At 43.4% G+C, this 27754-nt stretch overlaps 1 protein-coding gene across 1 annotated transcript in view; it reads right to left on the reverse strand.

The window, feature by feature from the left end:
- The window catches only part of Meltrin (disintegrin and metalloproteinase domain-containing protein meltrin), a 502101-nt gene that overhangs the window by 233167 nt on the left and 241180 nt on the right, over positions 1-27754 (reverse strand). The window lies entirely within an intron of this gene.

Below are 27754 nucleotides of genomic sequence, written 5' to 3' on the forward strand. Positions count from 1 at the left end.
TCGAAATTGCCCCCTCTTCGCATCCCTCCCTTGGGGCTAAGCGAGTGGAGTCCTGGAAATTATGCAACGCCGGACGTGAAGAGAGCGAGCTTCAAATGGCTGCGACCTACGTAACTTCTTCGAAGTGCCGAGGCGAAGACCCGTGAAACCACCACCGACAGTTTGTGCTCACCCGGAAGGTTACGAGGGCGAAATAGATCGCCTGCTCCCCCGCGAAAGCCAATGGGGAGCCGACTCTGTGGGCATTGTGTGCGCCCCCCAGTCCATTGGAGAATGGAAATCAAATGGACCAATTGCCACCAATGGAATGGGAAGGGGAAGAGAGGGGAGGGAAGAAATTTACAGCCGCCGCACACCCTCGACTTTTACCTCCACACTACTCCAATAAAATGACGGAGACTTAATCTTTTTTTTTATGAATTCTAAAAGCATTCGCGGGCTCGGGGCGCAGTTAGTTTCCGATGACGGCATTACGCAAATAATGCCATTAAACATCGAGGGCGGTGAATTTATGAATGTCATAGACTTTACTTTGTGAAAGTAAAACGATTCTCTTCTGGAGAGCTATCTCGGCGGTGCGAAAAATTCATAAAAGATTAGCCCTCGCGAGCGAAAAATTACGGGGTTGAATAAGTCGTTGAGACCGAAAAGGGGCTATAAACATTAAACGTGAGACTGAAATATTGAAAAGGATGAGACGGGTTAATCCAGATCAAGCGGTTGTGTGATTTAAACTCACTTTAAAAAAAACTAACTTTAATTAATTCAGGGCTACTCCTTTAATGGCTTTTCAAAAAACACGAAAACAGACAAGAGTAGGAGTGGAGGGAGGGAGTTAGATAAATCACCCTTTATTACAAAAATGCTTTCATAAAGAGTGGACATTATCCATTAGTCAACTGCAGGGATATAGCGATTTACATCGGCGGGCCGAGAGGCGCAAAATAAAATACACCTTTCCGACAGACTAATTAAACTGAAACAAAATAACCACCGCCGGATATAATTTAAAAAAAAATAAATAAAATAAAAATACCCCAAGCTATCTTTTTATGATGGCCATAACAGTAAAATCCTGGTCGGTATAAGTAGGCTCCCGAGACCCACGGATATTTATTTCACCCTTTGTCCGGCGATGAAAAAATTAAAAAAAAACGAAAATCGAACGCGATATGAAATGACTACTTGAGATTAAAATATTGATAACCTCGAAATTTTCGCTTCCGTTCCACCACCTCGCCACCTCCGGGGTGATTAAAAAAATATTATAAAGTCCCGCACCCTTTCGTTTATTGCGGATCCGAAGGAAAAAAAGGGGAAAAAATCGAGACGATGGGATGAAATAAACTTTGGATGGACGAAAAAAAAGTTTTAAATGGAAAAAAATTAGACCGATGTGGGAGTTGGGGTGGATTCTCCGCGGTATTGGCGAAAGATTGGGCGCTTCTAATACGGGAAGGGAGGGACGGTTGCTGCGTCGGACGGACCCACGATTTTCTCCCGTGATATTCCCTTGGACCATCAAGCGGTGATCACATGGGCATGGGATTGTACGTCGACAACACGTCGATACATTCTTCTATGCCCACCAGATCGATGTGCAAAATCAAATTATATCGACATATCGGTCAACATAATTTAAACTAAAATTTCAATATGTCATGTGGGCGAGTCAATATTGGGATATGAACTAGGTAGACAATTTACGCACTATTCTGCAAGTAAAAGGTAGAAGGGAGTAGTATGATAAAGTGGCAGTGATGACGGAGATGTCATCTTTGTACGAATAGTATCTGGATATACCTTCGATAGGCGATACGGACGATATTGCCAGCATTCGATAAGGATGGCACAGTAGATAAATACACGATATTTGCGAGGTATGTAGTAGAAGGTTACTGGTAGTGTGGAGAATATTCTAAATATTGACCGATATTTTCCCGATAACATCGATATTATTTGATAACCTGATACTGATTTATATGCCTGACGATTATGGGAGAAATATAATATCGAGATTTCGATGTTTCTTTTAACATAGAAAAAATTATTACCGTGCAGACCTCTCCTTAAACATGACCCGCCCGTCGAGACTGCACCTACACCGACATTGAAATCATACCTCTACAATCCCGCCACGGGCGTACACCAGGGAGCCAGCAATTAAGGGATATTTCTGATTCGACCGTTAAAATGGGGAGAACAATTACGTACGGTTATATTTCTGAGTGATTTCAATGGCTATGCGTAATATTTTTCACCGGTGAGAATTTTCCCGAATCGCACGAGGAAAAACTCACGACTGCCGATTAAAATTCGGGATCAAAATTATTCTCTCGGTGTCAGAATCGAGGAGGAATAATTTGAAGTTTTCCAGTAGTTTTGAAGTCTATCGCGTAATCTTCGCGGCTTCTGCAGTCTAACCTGACGGTTTTCCAGTGATCGTGAGTCGCATTTCGCTGATTCGTGGTAATATGCAACGAATCGGGCGGCCGCCTTCTCATCACGTTCATTTCGGAAGTTAAAGCTTTCCCAAGAGTTCAAGATGAACTCAAATAAATTGGCATTAACAGCTCGTCTCAACTCATCCATTCCAAATATTTCCCCAACCTTCGTTTGGAGATGCCTAGTTTGTATAATCTAGAGACGCAAATATTACTACTTACTTGCTCTCAACTTGCTGAGTTCACAGCATCAAACATTCATGCATTCACAGAGGTAGGCACGCTATGCTTAGGTAGGCACGTCCATTCTCAAATTGACTAGGACTTCATTGACCGGGAGTGCATTTTCACGCATTTATTTCAGAGACAGCCTGAAACATCACCATTTACTACGGATTTGCGACGCTCGAATAAAAGAACACTGCGATGTGAATAACATCGCAATAATATCTACGAATCGATATCCCAATTCAAATAGACGTTATCGCGAAGCATTTAAATTAAGGCTATAACTTTTTAGAACAATTATGACCCATCATATTGCACTGTCCGCAAGAATATATATGGACGATAACTAAAGCACTATTCTCGATAAAAAAATTCAATATCGCAATCGCATAATTGTAAAATCAATTTTTTTTAATATCAAGGTTCGATATTATCAAAAATAGCTTCTTCAAAATACAAACGCAGTGGAATCACTGAGTCGAACATCGATATAATAATTTATAACCTTACACATTAGATATTTTTAAACATCTAAGATCGTTAAAATCAGTCTATACTTAAAGCTCTTCTGATTAAAACCCTTATGGAAGCCTTTAAAGCCCTAATATTCCTAATATTTATGAGATATGGGTCTGGAAGAGAACGGAGACAATAAATTGGGCATGGAGGAAGACAAACGGCGAAGTTTTACACAGCGGAGGAATATAGAAAGTCGCTGGGTGAAATTCAAAGAAGGCAAGATAGGTAAAATGAGAATAAGTCTGAAGAGATACTGAGTGGGGTACTAGAGGCCATGATAGAGACGGAGCATGCGAACAGGGACGAGGAAGGCAGATAATAAACTTTTCGAAACGGCATTGAGGGTCGTCTAAAGTAAGAAGGATAGATGAAGGAAACTAGAGCAGGGTAAATTTTTGTTGGGATGAAGTTCTCATTGTCCACGAATACGTGCATATTGGTCAGGGGTCTACCAAAACCCAGATCTAACCTTTGACGACTAAATACGACGATTTATTTCAAATAATTTAATACAACACATAAAATTTGGCATGATTATTACACTTTTATTGCAAAGTACTGTATCACTCTACTTGACGATAATGATATTTGATACACGTAACGTATGCCACTTCTACAGCCACATTATTTAGATATTTTAACGATACCGAAGATGTATATTTAACAAGGAGTATAGCAAGAAACAAATGAACATCATGAAATTGCACCAAGGAGCGAGGTCACCTAGCGGGTAAATCGCTCGGTTATTGACCAAAGGGTCCCTGTTCGATTCCAGGTGACGACTCTTAAGCACTCTCGGATTCATCCAAGCTGCGTGATTTTCTGAATATCAGATTTTCCTGGGAAAGCACAGGCAGCACAGGGAAAGGAACTGGTCACCCTACCCTTGTGATAAATCCAAACGCGGAATATATTTCAGCATTAGGCGAGTTCTATCCTCACCTATCAAACCAACTTTCGGATGGATTACTTTGGTTTTGGTGCTGATGAAGGGAGGAAGGAACTATCATTTCTAATTTCACCACAAAATATACATATCGCTATCCCTGTGGGGCGTACAAAGGCTTAGCATACCGGGAGCTTCATCCAAACCAATGAAAACAAACCTTCGGGTTGATTGCTACAGTTTCGCACCTATTACACGATGCGAGGCAGCACGCTCAAATTTCGCAGATGGACACCACACTGCGAAATAGCAAGTACGTGGCAGTGGATGGGTACAAGGGGATATCGCAAGGCGATGGGCGGGGCGCACGATATACATATATGTGTGTTCGTATATACACACACATACCAAGAAATCCTTCCTAGTGCACATATAACGGGCGCACGCAGCGGTTCCCAAACACGCGCGCCTGAGACTGATTCCCTTTCCGCCCGACGAGATATATGGGGGAACCTCTCGCGGTTGAGTGCGCCAATTTTCACCCAGCGCGGCTCCGCGTTTACCGTTTGACAAAGGAAAAAACCCCCCTCTCCCCCCCCCACTGAACTCTTTCCTTCCTTTTTATTCTGGACCCCTTCCATTTAAAAAGCGTAAGTCATAAAAAGGGAAACGGTGGCGTTTTCCCAAGTACCGGCCACTTGACCGCCTCCTCGCCTTCCTCTCCGCACCCTCTCTCGGAGAGATGATCATTCTTCCCTCCCTGCCGCCGTCGCACACGAAATCATCCTGGGTCTGGCCCGGGGCGATCTGCGAGTGACCGCACAAGACTTCAACTTCAGCCGATGTCGCTCGAAGTTAGACCCCCGTCGGGGACAGAAGTTCGGGTCCCGTAATGATGCCGTCCAAGTCACGATGGAAATGTTCGTTGTCCGCTTAACGAGCGAGCCGTGAAAAACTATTCGTTACCACGGGGTGTAGAGTAGTTCTTTCCATTCAACCCTGGAGTTGGGCAGTGGACTTGGAGAAGACTGCCGAGTACGAAAAGTAAGCGTAAATCCGAATAAACTGACCGAAGTTTGATGCTAGAGTTCAACAAAGACCGCTAGCCCCCCTCCTTCCGTTCTTTTCTATTCATAGGAAATCACTACCTGAACAACTTACGGAAATTGGAGCAATCTCACAACAATGTTGACGACGTCTTTCATCAGCTGCTTCTGAAAGTTAATTAAGACGTTTCACGACCAAAGCTTTTCTTAATAAAGATTAACACATTTTCCTAACTGCAAAATCACAAAGATCCCTCTTTTTGTGCATAAACTAGGGATAAACGTTCATTGGAAGTTTCGTTTCACAAAGAAAACACTTTTTGGGCAATAAATAATCCTATTAGAAAGATGCCATTCCACATTCCTTCGGAAATATATTGTAGCGGCAGCCAGAATGATATGAAACAAGACTCGCTCACGAGCCAGCTCGAAACTTAAAATAAAGAAACGTGCCAATAAAAGCCAGCAAGGGAAATGGAGCCATATTTCAGTGGACAAAGATCATATCCCCTTCCACTGAAAAACGCTAAATCTAAGTCGAAATATCCGTGATTTCATCTTCTATGCAACATATCCATCAAGTGACGCGGGCCATTCAGTTATAAAATATGTGGGTTAATATAAAAGCGCAACGTATTTAATTAGGTGCATATCCATGAATAATAAACGGAGGCAGGAAACTAATAGGGCGGAAGAAGTGGGGTATAAGGCGCAGTTCGAGGATATGGAAAGTTTACAAAGGAAATGGCATAGGGACATTAGAGAAGAATTGCCTCGTGCGAAGAACCTTTCACAAGGACGGAAATTGCCACAAGAACGTTGAGTAAGGATATTAAGAAAATGTTGGTTGAAACTTTGATACAGAGTTTAAGATTGTAAGGAGCGGTAACATGGTCATTGAAGCAAGGCGATAGGTGTAGATCGGGGGCTTCTAAAATGTGCGTGTGGATAAGTATGGAAAAGGTGGAGTGGACAGAAAGGAAAACAAACGAGAAAGTGCTAGGTGGGGGAGCAGATAGGATTGTTGGAAGAAATTCGAAGGAGACAGGAAAGAGAATGAAGGGAATCCAACTGGCGATGGGATGTTGAAGACTGTGATAGAGGGGAGAATGTCAGACAAACGAGGAAGGGGTAGGAATTCGACAGGTATATTTGACGGAACAAAGGGATAAATAAGTATCTGGAATTGAGGAGGGGGTAATGGTAGTGTTGGATATCGGGTTGTTCTTTGTTTGGAGAGATTAGAAAATGCATCGTTTTATGGTTGTATCGTCCATGTCCGTCATAAACTACCCTGACCGGTAAAATACCAATAATAATGAGCAGTGAACAATGAAGGCGTTTCAATGTGATGAACATTATGGCCAATCTAAAAGGCACTTGAGTCGTGGATATAAATGGTAAAAGAGGGGTGTATGTAATTGCTAAATGGTTGTATCAATGTTCAAAGTCCGATGTAAAGGTCAAAGTGCTGTTTTCGGACTAATACAAGATAAATCAATAAAATAGAAAATTAAAACAACATAACAGACGGAAATTTCAAACCGGGGACCACAAAAACCACATCCGCTCCGATATTTTGATATCAGCACAGAAACATAAAATTGCGATGATTATCCCGGAATTGCCGAGAGGAAATAATTTGATGTGGAATAATTATTCTGGTACACACAAGACTGGCAACTTGATCTGGAACGCCATTATGACTGGCCTGATTTAGTTGTTGCGCTGCTGTCGGTTGCGCGGCTAATCCAAACAGCAGTCGACTTAATGGCCCGCTCGATGAGACTGATGGGAAGCTTGTCTGCCCACTGACCCAAATGTGGCCTTTTCAGACCTGCTGGATGGGTACAGCGATTTTAATTTAAGGGTATACATTACGTCCTACATCTATCAGCAATGATCTTCGGACGCCTATACACCATGACCAAGCACAAAACACCTCAAGTCCGCAAACTAACTAATACTGTTGATTCGATATGGTTTTTTATAGCATTGCCCTCGTCAATAATTGTACCTACCCCAGAGAGAGCCAGTTGGAATTTTCGTCAGGCTCGCTAGGGGGTTTCATCACAGTGATCCCGCTATTCGAAACAAAGTGTAAATTAAACCTAAGCTGCGTAACGGCTCGAATGGAAATGACATTAAGCACTTATTTATAAATCCCTGGGCTTGAATGCAAACGGAAATGTATTAACCTAGATGATGCATTACTTCACAGCCACAGCACATTCCCGGACTATTATCTCACCGCAGAGCCATTCTTTTCAATGTTTTTATGACCTCAAATATTAGATCATAAATAAGTAGAGAAAATAATTGCTTTTCGTCGAATCATTAAGCAAAAATTTCATTGCTATTTAATTCTTCGACTATGCGTTATGGACAAAGTTTACCATACCATGTATTATTATTATATACTATTTTATAAAGTTTGAATTCTCAAGATTTTTTCCTTTCTTAGCCGTGGGCGAAACGTTACAAGTGACACTACGCAATCATTTTTCCATGAATATTTTTGCTACACACGTCTAAACCGACAGAGACGAAATCGTACCAGACCGTTCAGCGAAGTGCAGAAAATGCAATTAGGTAAAAGATAAAATTAGTCATGAAAACCTTATATGTACTCATAAACTTGAAATAAGTATCCCACCTCAAGCAGTTTTCAACCCGCACAAATTGGCCAAACCGTACCGTATCGGTTTATGTTATTCATTAGAGGTCTTGAAATTCACTCTATAGCGACTACTGCTCGATGAAATTCGTTAATGTTTTTTTTCATTCACATCTCATTTTCCACCCGAAATTCCTGCAACTGCGCGAAGTAAGCGCGCTCATATTGCCAATAAAACTCCAATGCGCTATCGCGCCGAGCACTCGGCGTCGAAAGGGCGGAAAAATAGGACGCCCTCAATCATTCGCCGACCGGGCGCACGGGAGAGCTCGAGAAATCTACATCTGAGAGGACTCCTAGAGAAGCGCGACTTACACTAGACGGGGTAGCCCAATTTCTCCCTGGCAAACCACATCAAGGCACACGTAAAAGTCGGGGATCCAGACGGATTCGGAACGATTGCTATTTCCTTCCTCCCTTCCTTCCTCCTCCTCGTCCCTGGGGCAATAAAAACCCATTTGCCGGTCCGTCCGCCGTGATTTTCAACTTTTACCTCCGCCGCGCCTCCATCCGAGTCCTCTGGCAGGGGACAACTTTCAATTTTGAACGGCTGAGAGTATTTAGGGCATATTGCGATGCCGTAAATTTTACCCGGGAGTCCCTCCCACACCCCCCGACCCACACCCTCCCCATTCCCTCGGTCCCTCCCTCCCCCCCGACCTCCCACCTGGAACAAACCAAACCGCTCCCTTGTCCCCTAGACCCACCCACCCCCGTATCCTACCCAAAAGATCTCACCCCCAAAGGAGGCATTATAACAGCTCAGCCGAAAAAGACTTTGGCGGAAGAGTTTCCGCAAAACTTCTCCCCCACGGCGTAGCTCATCTAGAAAACGACTTTGAGCATCGTAAAGTGTGCTGTTTGGGAAGCACTTTGTCCCGCATCTCGAGGTGGTTCGACTCCTAGTCCTCCTCCTCCCACCCCGTCCCGCTATCCTGTTTATTTTCGTTTCGGGACTGGAGACACTCGGAGTGAAATATATTTCACGCCGAGAGATCGATTAAAAAAAAACGATGACGGGACCGGGAAGTGCTGGCGAGGGAATGGACTCGTCTAACAAAGTGCAAGCCGTAATTTCGCATCCGCGGCGGAATATGAAACGGAATCAATCCTCAGGCGAGTCAGCAGGCTGGCCCAATTCTTACCGAGGACGGACGGATTTTTAAATTCTGGAACCGTGGGTTTTGGGTTAGGCGGACGGGGTCGGGACTCGCAAGGCGCTCGTTCGATGGCAGGAGGGAGGGATCAATTCCGGGCCGATATTCTCGGATAATGTGGCGCACGCTTACCTTGCACGAAAAGCAAACTAATTACGAAGGAAACTAATAGATTTCATAAATAAACAGCAGCGCAAATGTTTGCCCACGTGAACTACTTTAAGACCATCAGGAGATTGCGTAAGCACGCGAAGGTAATTCCAAATTAATTCCCAGCCTTCAGTCATTCGTCCAGTTTTTAAGGATTCCGAGAAACGAAACCGTCAAAAATAATTACAAGACTTTAATTAAAGAGCATCGGAGCAAAGCATGTGTTCCATGTTATTTCATCAAGCTTGTAGTATATTTTCAATTATGTGGGGAAACAAATATCTCTGCCCATAAGACCACCACGGGCGGAAGTAACTAACTGAACCGTTAATTAGGAAGTACGAGTCTCAGATAAGGAAGAGACAAGTAGTTACGACGTTGATACCCATTTGTACGGTTATCAAAATTGTTTAATTATTTCATGAGAGCAAAGATCCTCCTCGATTCCACTGCCACATGCTTCAGGTGACCGAGAGGAGAATACGCTGGAGGATATCATTTACAAAAAAATCAGGGTATTCATATTTCTCATGAACCTTTACGCTTTGGGAAACTATTTTAATTGGGCACGAATCATTTTTCATTTAACGGCGCTGTAATTCATAATTTGTTGAGTTATTTTCCACAGATATAATAGGGCTTAAATCATGCGATGCAAAGAACGCAAATTATAAGCAAAAATAAAAGTGTACCCTGGTGATTTTTTTGCTGAATGCAAGGCAACACTGGTGATTCACGTTCTCACTTAAACTAATATTGTAAAACCTAAAAAAGCAAGAGGATTGTGGATTTTGAATTAAACAAGTCACAAACCCGTTCTTTTCTTTTTTACAATCTCATTGCTCTACACATAACAACAGAAGTCCTACAAATCACATTCAGCCATCTGTTACGCAACGAAAGCCTTTTTTTTTAACGCTATCGTATTCGATGGATTTCCTCAATAGAACGGGTCGTGGATAATTTTGCCATTTGCCCCACGCGCGAATTAATTGCCATGAAAAATACTCGCCATTCTATCTTCACGAATTGAAAACTCCAAACTTCTTCTGCAGATGCACGCACCAGTTCCTCGAGTACACTTGCCCTCGCATGTTCATCGCACTGACTCGTAAATTTCGGCTCCGTGAGACTATAACAGCTACATACGCACTAGAAAGCACGAAGCAATCATTGGAGAGATACGCACGTATAGCCTGCCATATTGCCGAGGTCAGGGGGATCAAAACCATTCCCACGGAAAGGACACTTTGTCGTCGTGAATTGCGAGGGAGGAGCGAGAAATATAAATCATCCATCGTTCAAAAAATCACCACTTCGCTTAGGACTCGAACAAGAAAGCGAATTGACGGAAATACAGAGCTTGTACGGGGAAAAAATATAAATATATACGAGGAAAAACATAAAGCCGTGGCGAAATACGAAAGCAATAAAGATCACTCAAAATGTTGTCAGGAAAAAGAAGGACCAATCCTTTTCCTATTTATTTTTTCTTACATTCTTCCAAATATATACGTATTTATGTATTTTATCCCCATACATATACATATTTATTTCCCCTTTCCCCCGAGAATATTTTCCCTTGAACCTCGGGGGGAGGAAAAAGAAAAAAAAGGAATTTTCGGAAAGGAGAGGTCTTACGAGGAGGAAGCATGCGCGCGTGGGTGGGCTGGGGGATGAACCGGAGGGGGCGGGGCGGGGTGGATTGGAGGAAATACGAGAGAGCAAGAGAGGAGACACATCTGCAGGAACTACTTCTCACATCCCTGCGAGGAAAGCGAGACGAGCACTTTCTCGCTTTGAATTTTTCGCACAGAAAAATGCTCTCCTCTTCCCCCCCCCTCCCCAGTAACAAGCTCCTAGTGCGGAGGAATGGATATAAGCTGATAGATGGCGTTCGGTAAGGGGGAACGAACGAAAGAGGGAGGGAGTGAGTGAGAAGGGTGGAGGAGGATTGAAGGGCGGGGAGAGGGGACGTAGAGGTTGGGGGGGCGGAGAATGGGAAATAAGGGAAGAACTTCGGCTGGGCGAGGGTGTGGTGGAGGAGAAAGAGGATGAGGAGGAGAGGGGAGGATTTGTGTAAGGATGGGGGGAGGAGGAGGAATGGGAGGTAGAGACAGGGGGGGGAGGGCGAGGAGGAAACTTTTTCGGGGCGGAGTTGGAGAGGAGGGGGTTTGGCATTGGAGGGTAGCGAGGGAATCGGAGCGATCAATGCAGGCGGGAGAATGTTTCTCACGAAGTCTCCAGGGATACGGTGTTGTCGGGGCGGGAAGAGGGAGGGGAGGAGAAGGAAGAGATGAAGGAGAAGAGGATCAAGGGAAGGAAAGACGGGGAGGGGGAGGATCGGGAGAGGGGGACGGGGGAGCGATGGGGGATATATACGCGGAAGACTGCGAAAAAAAAGAGAGGCGGGGTGAAGTTTGAATTGAAGATGGGAATGGCTGCTGGGGGCGAGAGGGGATTTTCGCCGAGATAAGGTGGGAAAGATGAAGGACGTAGGGGCCAAGGCGCAGGGATGAAATGGAAGGAAGAGTAAGAGAAAGAGGGGAGGAGGGGAGGAAGGAGGGAAGAAAGAAAGAAGGTAAACACGCACTCACACACACACACACACACACACCCACAGCCCGGTAACCTCCATAACTCGTGGCTCGAGAAAAAAACAAGAAGGCAAAAAATAAAAAAAATAACGAGTTTCCCCGACCTAAATAAACTTCAATTTACAGAATGAAAATAATGTGCAGAGGAATATTTCCCCGGGAAAATATCAACTCAAAAGGAATCGGTTATTCGGGATGGTGGGCCCTGAATATTCGAGGGAGCACGGCCGCCACCCTTCGTGCAGATGTAAATAAGTCGGAAGGCCGGGTTCAGCCCCAGGTTTTGCGGGGGAGGATGGTGGTGAGGGAGGGGGGAGAGCCGGTGTGGAATGGCACCCTCTCCCGCACCACCCCTTACTCACACCCGGGTAATTTTTAATCTTCATTACTCGCCCAGCCGTCGCAAAACGCCGAACCGTAAATATTTCGCGGTCAGGAATTGGACGAAGTGCGTGAGCGTGGCGCTGTTTGGGTCTTTGCATTTAGGCGTGGCGCGGCTCGATTGCGAGCGATGGCGGATTTCCTAATTCACGCCGCCTCACACACCCACTCTTGAGATCCATGGACACGAAGAAAAATTCTAGCGTATATATTTTCATTCTTTGGTGAGGGGGTGGTGGAGAGCCAGGGGGGGGGGCAAGATGCTATTCGGTTCCGGCCAAGTGAGACACTTAGGCACCCGAAATCATTCCACTTTTGACGCTATTCCAATCCGTACGACGTCAAGGCGTAGGCAATACATTTTAATAAACCACCACAAAAAACCTATAAAAATGAGTTAAGATGACATGCCATCTTCCTTAGACAAAGTAATGCACTAAACTTATTCATGTGGACGATCGTCGGCATTTCTGAAGTGCACTATACACAGCACAGTGCCAATGCCTATTGAGGATAAGTCATGGTACGACTGTACCGAAACGGAAGGTCAAAACACACAAGACTATTCAATTTTTTAGAACGAATCTTATTTATTAAAACTTTTAGTTGAGACTCCGCTCATGCCCCATACTTTCGACCGCGGAATAGTTATGAATGAGGAGATTTTTCTCGGCTCCTTTCAAAAGTTTTTTTTCCAGATTATAATGAAGAATTCATTTCGTCATTGGGGTGACTTTAATCCTAGATATATAAGATTGACAAGACGAGGCCTGTGTGAGACGGAAATTCGAGCCAAAAAATTATTTTTTTTATTTTTTTATTCAATGAAGGCTTAATCCAAATTAAAACCCGCACACTTTATTACTTCGACAAATTCAAAAATATCATAATCTGAGAGGCAATACAAAACTCCGAGTAAAAAATTCTTGGAACCCCATGATACAGTCTCTACTCAGATAAAATAAGACGGGAAAACTAGGGTACCAACTGATACGAGTCTTTCTTACTTCATAAACTACCCTATGCGCAACAAAAACCTAGGTTTTGCTGTTGGTCACTTTACCTCAGGTTAAGTAACCTTATAAATGCTATCGATTAAATAATTTTATAGAACATTCCAACTATGATCATATCACTGACATCCGCTTAAGTATTAAGGAAGTCGATGGCCTACTAACACCATCTACCACTCATTCTCGTGGAGGCTTGCAGGGTGTAACGTATATCTGTACGTGGATGTGAGTACCTTATTGAAAATTTTTGCTAGTTTTAAAAGTTGAATAGATTGCGTCCCACTCCCCCCCTACACACGAAAACACATTGAACCAGCTCAATGTACCGCCCGCGAAAAACGGTTGGTAGTTCCCGGCTTAACGTAAGCGATTTTCCCCGGCGGAATGGGAAAAAGTGAAACGTTCGGCTCTCTCAAGGGTTTAAGGGAAGGGAGTTTCTAAAAGAATCCTCCTCCGCTCTTCAAAAGAGCGCTCCAACGAACTGAACGGCGATGGCACGGGATAAGCCGCGCCCTCTGTGAAGGGAGGCCGCGTGAGAAAAGGGCGTTGTCAATGGGAACCTAATGGTTTCCGGCTCCGGCCAATCACGGCGCGCGGGGGACGTTATCCCATCACCTTGGATCAATTGTTCGCCACCTTGGAGAGTTAGTACGACGCCTATGTACATTATATATATATTTTTTTTCTCAATAGGTAACATAATCCTTTCCAAAAGTCCTTGCCTCCTACGCGCGCCGAGACCTTCTTTGACCTTTGTGTCGCGTAATGGCACACGGTCTTCTTCCTCTAGATAAAGCACGCGTGAAATGAAAAAGTTGAGTCGCTGAACTGTAGAGGAAGGAAGGCGACTACTGCGATTTCCTCTGTTTTTTTCCTAATCCCACGCACGTACCATATGGATGCGTGTCCGCGAGGGCGAGAGATACGAGGATAACCACGACACGCTTGAGTAAAACGAGGTGAGATGGCGGTAAAATGAGCGAACGAATACTTTCAACGCCGATGACTACGACGTGTCACCGGGGATTGAATAGGGGATGAGAGAAAATGAGAGACTGGAAAGATGAGCCAGGACGCATGGGGGGAGGGCACCCGAAAATAAGATGGGCCTGAAGAGAGAGAAAGAACTTGCGCGAGCGGCACACCTATGCACCTAACACGTTCCCGAGTGCCATGCCGAAGAACAGGGCGGTACAATATCGCGAAACATCGACGGCGAAGGCAGTGACACATCCCACTCCGGCATTCAATAGTCACGACATGCAATACATCTCGAATTGAAACCTGATTGAACTCTGAAGGGGCGATATTCCATTCTATTTTACATCTCCCTTGTTCGCAGAGACAATCGACCTGACGAGTATCCCTGGATAGAGTATAACGGGCACGATCGAAAACGTCATCGACGAAGTCGATTTACATATAACAGCGATATAAATGAAAATATTTTTTGGTGAATTTACGCCAAATAAGCGATGTAATCAGGTCAAATTATTGCTTAAGCACTATCACAAAAATCAAAATAAACAAAATAATTAATGAATAGATCAAAAGAAACCGAAATTAATTTCCTATTCACCCGTATGTTTCCTTCTCATCGAGGGTAAAAACACCTCAAGGATATTTAGGAAACCATTTTAGGTCCTCTCAAGCTCTATAACTTGCCCAGAGGTGCCTCTATAACAATATTTTGTGCTCCAATGTTTTTTCACCAATTGGATTTTTCAACCTTTAAGTCAGTGATGCTGTGAAGTACCCTACCACTTTTTGATTTTTATTCTTGGTTTACTTACAGACTCGATAAATCAAAGTTCGATTGGCAATCAGTTTAACATCTTTATTGGCAAAACTTTTCGTGATCTGCTTCCATTAAGAGTTGCAAGTTAAAGGTACAAAAAACGCGCTGAGAGATGTGTATTCCTTGTGGCATGCTGGTAAATATTCACTTGTGGTAAATCACAAGCGCTATGCGCTCATGACGAACAGAATATTCTTGGAAGGAAAGTCAGAGAGATGATGGATTCTACATCAATTCATGTGGACGAGGAAGTTGAGAGGGTTTCGATAATGCAGACTTATCATTGAAATGAAAAACTTCGAAAGTTACATATTTTCCTTATTCTAGAACCGAGAGTCTCACCATTTCATCCCCGGTTACTTGCAAATGTACGCCCACATAAGTCGATATAGATAAGGCGGCCGAGAGACCGCCCAAATTAAAAAAAATTCTCGGAAAATTCTGAGAGCGCGCGATAAATTCTTTGGGGAAGTAGAAATCAAATAAAATCGGAAATTTCATTTGAAACCATATTCGAAAACTACCATAAAGATAGGAAATAAATCCCGTAGAATTAAACGCATACCGTCCCTCCTTTGGAATGTCGAGGGCGAATAACTCGAAGGAAAAACTAACATCACCGAAGTCCATCTGATAATCTGAGTGGTCAAAAATATGCTTGATACATTCTCCGTACATAATCCGTATAAATCTTCTCGTACCTAAACTCTGGACAGATAATTATCTGTGAGGGTTAATTTAACTTCCAAAATATTTCGAAATCCTGCTCAGGGGAACGAACTTAAATGAAAATCTCTATCTATCCCTTGGGGATAGAGAAGGGGCGGAGATCGGAGTATTTTCAGCATGGGGAAAATATATTGGATAGAGAGGAAAGCAATCGAAAAAGCATTCGGAAGGACGATAGGAAACAGCGTAGGGCAACCGGTATTCATGCTCTGATCAAGAGCAGGAGAAGTCCTTAATTATCCCTCAGCGTACAGGGGCCACATAAAATCCACTCCAAAACCACGTCCTCAAAATTAAAATCAAAAATGTTATTCCTACTACCGCGTCATATACTTCCGTGCACCAAGACCTACGTATTCATAGACGACCATCTGTTGCCAAATTAGCCGCGAGCAGCAGACGAAATTCAACTCTCGTCTCCGCCGTCCTTTCCAATCATTATCCACCATCTCCAAAAATGGCATTCCTGGGTCTAATTCCACGACACTGCATCGTAACGAGGAATTCTGAGAAATTCGAAGAGGCATTCTCTCCCTCAAAATCCCTGTTATATTGCTGTTTGGAAATTGCATTATCGGAAACCAAGATGCAAGAAAAGGCTACGTTTGAGAGGGTTAAGGAGGGAGATAGTGGCCAAATGGAATAAAGTAAAGAAAAACCTCCAGAAGAAATTGATTTATGTATGCTCTTGATTCCCGCAAATACGTTCCATTTTCCAGCAACGTACTCATCATCAACTTGACATATGAAACAATGGCAGAGTGATGAAAATATGAACGAAACCAAGTCCATGAGCTAAAGGTGATCAATTTATCGTTCTATTCAAAATAATTTCGATACTCATGATTTGCCGTAGTGTAATATCGAGATCAAATTTTACAGAAAAAAGCATTATGATCACACAAAAAAATGGTATTTCATGATCAAAGAATTACAGTAAAGTTAATCTTGAATTACCACCAAAGAATATTTGACGACTTCCCGATGTCTGTGAAACTTTTTCGTAGGCACAAAACCGCGAAAATTCATCATTCTGAGGAATTCGGAGAAATTTACAGTATTTCCACCCACCACAGCTGTTCCTTGGGTTTGAAATGCGCATTCAGTAAAACCCAAATGTAAGCCTCTTCCGCTGCGTTTCTCCTTAAGCCCCTCCCCATGAAAATATTTTCGAACGACATTTCAAACACGGTCAATTAATAACGCATCGCAATTGATATCGATCATGTTTCCATTATTAAAGCTGTGAATATTATGACATGCGTGTACCCTAAAAAATCAAGCATATATTAATGAAAAACTTGGGATGATTCCCGACACTAATCCAGTATGACACTTGCTCTTTCCTTGGGCCTTGGGCTCCTAGTGTTTTTACGTTTTATTCGAGTTACTTCAATAAAATTCTCAGGACTACATCTGATGTTCATGCTCGGGTTTGCTGATGAGGAACTATTAAACTAGCGAATACCACACACCATATCGTATCCCGGCCAAGGCGAATAATATTTACACTGCAAAATTTCAGTATTTCATTTCAAACAGATGGATGACTCCGTTTAACTAACTGTCCCAGCATATCCCGCAGTTCCTTGAATCAAAAAAATACGTTTCGAAAATGTATCACCATGCATCAAAATTGAAACTAGTGTAATTTGTATTGGCACTACGCCAACTTTCAATGCCTCTCTCGCCTCAATGGGACCAAATGATTCGAACAGAATTTTATTTTAGGATGACAGATAGAGATAGAGAGATACATTCGAATGAGATTTTCAATATCAAATCAACTGATACGGCAAAGGGTTCGCTGCGACGTTAGCATGAATCCGGTGAAGAACACGAAAAGCGCATTGAGAAAAATAAACTAAGATAGACCAACGGAGTTGAAATTGTTATGGATTCCCGTGTCACTGCATCGTCCTCTTCCACACGATGGAACGACTGCCGGATCAACTACTACCCAAGCTCTGCTCCACGACCTCGATACGCATCTGGATGAGGGAGAAAGCCCCTCACCAGCCATCGCTCACCTCACAATCGGTCACAGTCGAAGGGCGTCGTCGACGGGAGCACCGAAACGACACCGGGGATGGATATGGGTGGGGCGGCGGAGGAGCGGTGGGAGGCGAGGGAGGACTCCACGTGGTGCGCCGGGAGTTCGGGGGGGGGGGGGCAGGGCGGGGTGGAGGAGATGGACGCGAGAAAAGCGCATTACGATAAATCCCCACTCCACGTGAGGGGTTAGTTAGGTGCCAAAGGGAATTGAGAGTCGAAGCAAAAATAACGAGTCAATTCGAGAGGTGTGGATCCGTGGGGGGGAGGAGAGAGGAAGAGAGATAGAGATGGAGGAGGGATGTAAAGGCGTGGCGAAGGAGGGGAACGCATAGAGGTATTACGATGACAAAATGGGGAAAAAATATATGCATATATATTATTATTAACCCAATTACAAGGAGCGTACTACGAAACCCGAGAGTGCCCTATCACCGGAGAAATTTATGACGCCGTATATGTACATATGTATTATTACATGGAGACGAGTTATGGATAATAAAGGGGCAGAATAGTTGATAAGGGTCTGCTTTGTTTATCCACTTTCCTCGCCGCTAAGCAAACACAAAGATTCTTATCCGGTGCACCCAAGGAGGGAGGACGTATTTGCACTCGCGATGATTTATGGGTTGCATGCAAGGCCGAAGGAAAGGGGGGGGGGATCTTGGGGGGAATAAATGGCGTCGTCGAGACGTGGCTTTCGCGTTCCGCCGTAAAAATATAAAGCTTTCCGGAAAGATTTCATATTTTTGAGATCCTGAGACGCCAGTCGCTCGGGGGAAATTCAGTCATCGGCATATGCTCAATTTTTTTTCAAGGGCTCCAGCACAGGCTTCGGTCGCGATTTATTGGGAACATATGTTAATCACGTGCCCCTAGTAGTGGCTTCCCCGGAAAATGTGGATTAAAAATTAATGAAACCACCTCACTCAATTAATGATCCACTTTCAACATTAAGTGCACTCGGCGGAGATAACTTCTCCCAAGTGGCGGGACTAACCGGTTCAAGTACTCGTTCTTCCCCCGAACGATACATAATCATAACAAAAATCCGTCGCAGCCAACCTACTTCCTCGTACATTAACAAAAAAATTACTCGAGCACACCCATTATTACATGATTTACATACCCACGTAAATGTGTGTGTAAGCGTTCATACTTTTATGCATATTAAATTTTATGTAAAAGTGAATATTTTAAAATTGAAAGATTGGTGAGCTAACACCCCCGCCACACGTCCTTGCGGCTGCTTGCCGGGTAGATGTTAATCTAGTGTGCTCGTAAGGGCACTTGCCCGAGGTTAGTAGAACTAATATGAGGAATATTGCTTCTCATCTAATTCCCAGCCACCGACGGCGAGCGGACCAAATTTGAAATTTATCCACAACTGAGGTACGGTCCATTTATCTGGATGTACCAGAAGGTTCGCATGGCTGTCCTTTTCCACTCCATTTGTGCGCTCAAGTACCCCCGCGTTTGGATACCGGTTTCGGATGAGCGGGCAAAGTAAGTCGAGGGACAGGAGACGAACGGAGGATGCCCAAAAGAAATGTTTCAGTTCGGAAGTAACGAATGAAAACACCATCACGAGCCGATTTTGAACGATGGAATACGAAAACAATCCGCTCCACTATCACGACTGCTCATCAATGAGGTGGGAGCGAGCACATCCGCATGGAAGCAAGAGTGAGTCTTGAGAGGTGAAGTAACAAGACTACGACGATCCGACTGCGCAAACACGGAGCACCACGGCATATAATCAAGAGTGAATACAACAAAGGGAGAAAAAAAATATGAAGAAAGCATCATGGGGAGAGAGGACAGACCTGACGTGCTCTCGACGAAATAAAGCCCACGGAGAGGGAGCGTTATGGAAACGCGGAGACTTATAGAAATGCAAACATAAAAAAAATAGCCCGCGAATGCTTCCTCGAGCGACGTGGTTACACGCTTTTTTGTTTCGCTCGACTAAAACCTCTCCGAAGTGAGTGTGTGTGAGCGCACGCCAGCGTGCACCAGGGACGGGGGAATAGAGGAATGGGGCCGAGGGATCCGGTTTTACGAGTCATTCATGTTGCCTACAAAGACCGTCGCGGAGAGAATAGAACGTATTGCGCCGGGGCCTCCTCTCCCGCAGCGAATCTCCGGGAGGACGAAGGCGCACATTGGGTCTTCCATTTGGAGCGGAAGACAAGAATGTATATATTTGGCGGCGAGTGAGCCACTTGCACTTGATAGGAAAGGGGACTCGAATGGAACGCGACCCGAGCGATTGACCTGACCTGAAACCTTGTTGAACAAGGTCATCCCACCCTCCCCCCACGATTCAAAGATGGAGGCGGCGAGGGAGACTGAAAGGGTGAGAGGCAAGGAGAAGCAAGGAAGCTTCTGGGAGGAAAAAAATGAGAAAAATACCCGTCAGTGTCGCAGCGGTATGAGATCTGTAGGATTGTGCGAGTGCTTGCTCCCTCCTTAGGTGCTATGGAGTGCTTCTCTGGCGGATTCGCACATCCCGTAGGTAGTAGGCGAGGGTAACGAAATAGAAGGGGTTACTTCGCTTTGGTTAGGGCACGTTTGGAATACGCTGCAAGTATTTGGAATCCAAGGGAGAAAACGTCGATTAAGGAATTGGAAATCGTTAAATGTAAATCCGATATATTTGTTAAAAATTCTAGTAGTGATTGAAGTACTCCCACTTCCGTCGATCGGGTAAATATGTATTTATTACAGAAACGAGGAAATGAACCGCAACAGTTTATTTCAAAGGCAAAATTTAATGATTTCGTCAAAGACAACATTATTTAACAGCCATACAATGACACAACACAACTCGTATGTGAACACATTGTCGTGTTTATGAGCAAATATATTTATGTAGGTGTATAACCTGGTGTGTGTGTGTGTACTATACATATACCAGGTGTAGACTTGAAGAAGGCCCCGGAGAAGGCCGAAAGCTTAAACAATCTACAATGCGAGTGTCCGTTTAAGTGTCACTATTTTATTTGTGTTCTATAGTGCCGTCCAAATATTATTTTGCTCGTGTGAATATATATATATATATATATATATATATATATATATAAAGGGTTGATTACTGTGTTTATATATATATATAATATATATTATATATATATAAAAAGGGTTGATTACTGTGTTTATATATATATATAATATATATAATATATATATATATAATATATATAATATATATATATATATATAATATATATAATATATATATATATATATATAATATATATATATACACAGTAATCAACCCGAAGGTCGGTTTGGTAGGTGACGGCAGAGTTCACCCAGTACTAAGCCCTATACGGCGTGAGAAACGGCGAGAAAAGTGAGATACGGCGCGAAAATTCACACATCAGGGTAGGGGGGCCAGTTCCTTTCCCTGTGCCGGTTATGGTTTCCTAGGAAGACCTGGTACCCGAAAAATCACTTTAGCTTGGGTGGAGCTGCAGGTGCCCAGAGTGCCTCACCCGGGAATCGAACCCGGGACCCTCCGGTCAGCAGTCCAGCGCTCTACCCACTGATGGAACGCTCTTCGGCGACGCATAAAAATAAAAAAACAGATGTAGATTTTTAAAGCATAGAAACACAAAATAAGGACACTCACAGATGTAGTTTGACGTTTCGCACGACCGTCGGACATATATATATATATATTTTTTTTTAAGGTAATCTACCGGTTAAGGTAGGTTTTTGGATGGACACAACTACCAAACAAACATTTTATTACTCCGAGCAAAACACAAAATCCATCACCCTACTCTATATAAGGTCCCTCTTCATCTCTGAGTACTTTCTTCCTCCCTTCATCCCGTCCAACATCCCGATCCTGTTCCTTCCCTTTCCTCTTTTGCCCAACATTCTACCCTCTATCACAGTCTTCAACATCCCACTGCCGGTCAATACCCCCTTCATCCACTTTTCCTGCCTCCATAGGATTTCTCCCAACAAACCCCTCTCCTCGCCCACCATACCAAGTACTTCCTCATTTGTTTTCTTCTCTGTCCATTATACCTTCTCCATTCTTCTCCACACCAACATTTCAAAATCCTCCTGTCTACGTCTATCCTCCTGCTTCAATTACCACGTTTCCGCTCCGTACATAGCTACGCTCCATATCAAAGTTTTTACGAGTCTTTTCTTAACATCCTTACTCAACGTCCCCGTCATCAACTCCCTCCTCCTTGTGAAAGCCTCTTTGCCTAAAGCAATTCTTCTCCTTACGTCCCTACTACTTTGACCGTGTTGGTCCAAAACACTACCGAGATACGTAAACTGTTCTACCTGCTCTAGTTTTTGCCCTCCTATTTTAATGTTAAGCTTAGCCTTTTTCTTTCGAGAAAATCGCATAACCTTTGTTTTATTAATATTGATTCTCATCCCATACCTGTCGCACTGAATTTCCAATTCACTAAGCAATGCTTGCAGCCCCTTGGCTGACTGACTCGCATTTATAGCTGGCGTGAAGTGCAGCAAAAAGTACCCGAACGAACCCGTGGGACGAGGAGGGAGAGAAAGGGGTGGTCTAGGGATTTACTGCACGAAAGGGTCATTAGGCACAAAAGAAAAAATAAAAAGTTTTGTGAGAAATCGGTCTCGGACTGGTTGTGCGAATCGCTCCATTGACTAATAAGAGGTGACTGATTGAAGCTTCCGACTCAGGCCACAAACAGCGAGGCCGCCGCCGAAATAAATGTATTTGTGTATGCTGTAACGTGGGCGAAACGTAGGTGGCGAAAACAAGCTTCACTGACGAGGAATGGAACTGGATGCACCTCGTTTTGGCAAGGTGCTTCTTTTGCAAGCCGAAGGTAACGTATTGAAAATTCAAGATAGAGTGAAAAAATGAAGCGATAAGAAAGAGGAAAATTGAATTAATATCAACAAGTAGATAAAATAGTCTATTTTACTTTTAGCAATATGACAATATGGGGCGAAGTCAAAACGTCGCTTGAGGTCAAAAATCGCTCATCTCGTGTATCGAAATAACGAAGCCAAGTATACTTAGCAAACGCAGGTAAACTTCAACATGAAAATAAAGATATTTGAGTATCCAGTAATGATATTTCACGAAAAGTAGTTTGTATTCCCCGGAGTTTTCAAAATCGCCGCAAATAGTACCAAGTAATGAAATTTGAATAATTTTGAAAGGGGAGAGTTACCGGCAGGATAACGTAATGCGCCGGTAGCTTTAGTGTCAAACACATCACATTCTTACCCAACTGTTTGCTTAACTTTTTTGGGTCTAAAGTTGGGATTCGGAGGAAAAAAAACCGTCACTGTTATTTATTTCAACTGTTTTTTATACCAAAAGCTTACTTCCTCATCAGTTAAACGCACGACAGACAGTTTGGAAAACCGAGGGGGGGGGAGAGAAAATGCCCGAAGGACTAACGATAGCCAACAAGCAAAACACTTCTTCCAACAAACTTCATAGATTATTTTTCACGAGTGGGAAAAATAAACCACTTCTGATGACACTTCTATCAAATTGTGATTCTGATACCGAAAAGCAAAGACAGCCAGCAGCGAGGAAGATATTTACGAAGCAGGAGAATCAATATTTATCGAAAGTCAACCGAGAAAAATCCCAGAATGTCATTTATGCTGTATCAATTATCAACAAACAAGCCGTTTTCCTGGTTTTCTTGAAGCTTCCGATTAAGAGAAATTCGAAAAGAAGTCTTCAAAGCGATCAGTGAAAAAGATGTCTGTTCACAGCGAACGTTTTTACGGTACGCGGACGGATATCAACACAGCCAGACGCCGGTGACTTAAACGCGCATTGCTGCACTACCTGGAGAGGTTGGTGACAAAAAAGCTACTAAACCAACAACGGGGACGAGTGCGAGATCGCTTCAGCGAGGAAATGGGAGAATGGGTCACATGATTACTATTTTGATACCAATTTTTCGGATTAGCGGTAGTTTATCCTCGGTTCCTTCTAACTAAGTATAACTTCTGAAGCACTTCCATTCTACGCAAACATTCTTTTGTCAACACATTCCTCAGATCCTCACACTTATCTTCCCCTCAATATCGGTTAGAACTCTAAATCCTTTCCTTCCTTTCTTTCTTCAATTCAACTAACGCTACACGAGTACACGTCAACGCTATCACAACTTAATACCAACTCTCAACATCTCTGCACACTTTTCCTTCGTCCGATATCCCCAGCAACTCCTCTCCCGCTAGTATATATCTCCGCTTGTCTTCAACTCTTTTCAACATATTTCCTCCACGATTCTGCACGCTCGGCACTCGAAATGCTATATCTTACGCTCCACAACTTTCATCAGAGAAAATGTTTACGAGCCATTTAACGCTCAACGTCCCAAATCTAGGCCTTCGCAAATCTTTACGTGTTTACATTACGAGAAGAATAAACACTATACAACATAAATTTCCTCGACTCCTGACAAATACAAACGAAAATACTTACTCTCCACCCCACTTATCCAGGATCATTCCTCCGATCTACAATCCGTTACCTCTCGATATCTCCTTTAATATCTTCTTCTGGCTTCTTTGAATTCACCCCCCCCCCCCCCGCACTCCCTCTCTCTCTTTTTTCCTGCGGCCTCCAAACACTGCTTCGTTCGTCTTCCATTCCGCCCAGTTAATTTCCCCCAAACTAGCATTTCAATATCTCCCTCATGCAACTTCATTCCCTTTCCTCAAGCACAAGGTTTCAAAACAGGCCACGAGGCGCTCCATATCCCCTCCTCACCAGAGGGATCGAATGTACCCATAAACGAGGCAAGGAGGGGAGATCCTCATTTAGCGCACCATCATAAATAGAAATGAGAATGGACTTGAAGGAGAGGTGTACGCGAAAGAAAACAAAACCAGAGAAAATACGTACAGAGGGTTTTTCTGTAGTGAATGGGTGCGTGCAAGAGGAACCACAAGGAGGAGAGACTTAAAAGACGGGGAGGGGGGGTGTGGAAGAGGGCGTGTTGGCGAGACGAATGGTGTCTGTCGCCTTGAAATATTCGCCATGGCCGGCCGTTAGGGACTCCTTTAACCATAACGCCCGCCGCATTAAAGCGATTAGAATGCACAGAGGAGAAGACGCGGGGGCGTGTGGGGGAGGAGGGAGATTTCTGGACGGGAAAAAATTGAGGGAGGAAGAAGGGGTGGGAGAAAAAAGAGCAAGGTAAAGGGGAGCAGAGGGTGCAGATGGGGGGGAGAAGGAAAGAAGAATAAATAATGTTAAGTCTCCGCAATTTCACGGGGTGGCCCCACCGATTATGTCCGGGAGAGTGTGAGGTTTTCCAATTAGGGGACGAAACAATGGCCGATAGAGAGGGTGGGAGGAGAAAGGAGGGTGGAGAGTGGCGAAGGATGAAGGGCGAGGATGGAGGTACAGAGTAAAGGCGGGGACCGACTCGAGGGCGACTGAGGGACGTGGGGTGGGCTCGGGGACGAAGGGGATGAAACGCAGGAATTGAGGATATGAGAGGGGCGAGAGGGGGGGATTAGCAGTGAGGATTAGGGGGAGGAAGAGGCGCTACTGCTGGGCGTTCCCTGCGGTAGCGCTGTGCTTAGAGTGTCTGAATATCGCAGGGTGATACAGAGTGAACACGACACACTGCGATTCAAAATGGTGGCGAAGCCATCCATCCATACGATGGGTGAGATATTACGACAGCATTTATACGGTATATATAAGTAGTAGTCTATAGAGTTAGGGTAGATTTCCAATAGACCCAGCTCTACCAACTACAGCAATCCTAATTCCTTATTAACGAGATACAAAGTACTCAATACCTCTGACAATAAACTCGTCCTTAAACTCCATGTTTTATACCTGCCCTAAATCCATCCAAAATGCCCATTCTTTTCATCCATCACTCGACCTTACTTTCCCAACATTCTCCCCTCAACTACCATCTTCTACCTTCTTCGTATCTCTCCCAACAACCTCCTTCATCACCCTACCACTAAAGAGCGCGGGACGGGAGGGAGAGGAAAGATGAATTTCCTCGCTTGTTTTCCTTTCCGTCCATTTTATTTGTTCCATTCTCCTCCAAACACTTCTTGAAAGTGCCCGATCTATACTTATACGACATTAATACTTTGTAACCACAAATTATAACAAACAATTTTTTTAACTCCACTCCAACATTCCTCCTCATACGTAAGCAGTACGTTTAAGATATTGGCACTGTCCGGATGCTAGAGTTTCCTATGTTTTAATGACCGGTGTTTGTTTCCCTTGTATATTTTGATGAGCCAATACTTTTTAGGAAACCCAAATGCAGACGAAGCATCTTTATTCGAAATGCTTGGAGGAGCTTGATGTCTAGTTGGTTTGTGGTGATATTTACTCTGCCCAAACAATATCGCTCCACTGCGACATTAAATATGCTTAGGAAATTACTACATCGACGTCACTTCGACATTTGTAGAGGGTTTTGCTCATGGAAATAGCATATTGCACAGCTGAAAACTAGCACAAAATTCCTCGTGAGCTGTAAAAGAAGGCGCTGTTAGGGGATGCGATGGGGAAATTGAGTGGGGGGGAGGGTTCGCCGTGGAGGGAAAGCTTGCTGTCCAATCCGAACTCAAGATAGCTCAGACTACGTATAATGGATGTGGGTGGAAAGGGGTGAGGATGGACGCCAAAGGCAATGTGTGCTGCGGAAGAGGCCTACCGAGGCGTATCCGTGCACTTTAATATTGAAATTAACGAGCGTGTGCTGTTTGGCTGTTAGTGCAGAAAGGGGTTGATCCTATAGACAATAACGATAACGAGATCGAGAATAACAATTTTGAGAGGAAATTTCTAAACCTTTTTCCCAAGATTAGTATCACTAGAAATACGATTACACCCTTCATGAAAGTCCATTTTGGTATAAAACAAAACCTTGCATTAAAAATATCCAGAGAATGTGTAAAACAACAGACACGGATAGATTATTGAATCTCGCATCGCAAACCTGTTCACATTACATTTTATACGTGAATTAAACACGGGGATCACTTTGTGGAAATAATTAATACTCAAAAACGTTGCATATATTTCCACGCTTTTTTTTCATTGAGCAAAACAAATTTAAACGTTATAGCATTTAAAGGCCTAATGGTATACCTGATGATAATGTTGCGACGTTGTAAATGGTTATTGGGACTAAAATAACCTGTGGGCATGAATACACATTATTTATTCCTTATATTATACGATAAATATTTATAATAACATTGTAAAACAAAAATATTTTCTGGGTATTAAATCAAGTTTAAAATTGATATACCTCAACGAGAATAGTTTCCCAGGATTAAAAAATGCGTATGAAAGACATTACGTAAAACAAAAGAAGTATGCCCTATAACCAACGTTAATCGATAGGTTAATGGAACAAACAATAGTTTTTTGGGAAAATGCACCACGTCCAGTATTACATTTACATACGGGGTTCATGAATAGACAATAACGCGGCATCCATACGATATTCAAAGAAATGCAAATGTGTAACTTGCATCAACGATACAATCAGCCATTGCCTATTTAGAAACGTTTCCTAGATTTTTCAGTGATTTGGCCGCACTATGAAAATACTCCGATCATTGACGGACCCGGACGGGCATTTTTCCTCTTACATACGAGGTGTAATGAAACTGAATCCGCTGGATCCACTAATCAATTAACTCCTGCCTCAAGTATCATCACCGATGATATTATACAATCATTTAGCTTCAAGAGTGGCAATCGCACATTGTACCTAGGGTTTCATTTTTCTAAAAAATACACCATTCTATCTTAAGCTCCCGTTTTCATAATGAAAAACGATCCTTAAAAATTCATCTTCGAAGATTCGCACGAGATTTCACCACTTTCCTCGAAAAATCGATCGTAGGACGTTGTGTCACAAATCATACCAGTGTTTGAGATGCATACAATACATCAAGTCGTCCCGTTTAAGAAGAGGAGGGAAAAATATTTTTATTCAAAATTCGCAATTTCTTGAGAGGATGGATGAGAGTAGAATCGCTAAACAGACATGTGAGATGAGCGGGGGAAAGAGTAGTAACTTTTGGGTG

This window comes from Hetaerina americana, unplaced genomic scaffold, assembly GCF_022747635.1.
Source record: "Hetaerina americana unplaced genomic scaffold, ioHetAmer1.1.p SCAF_32, whole genome shotgun sequence".
NCBI classification, from domain to species: Eukaryota; Metazoa; Arthropoda; class Insecta; order Odonata; family Calopterygidae; genus Hetaerina; species Hetaerina americana.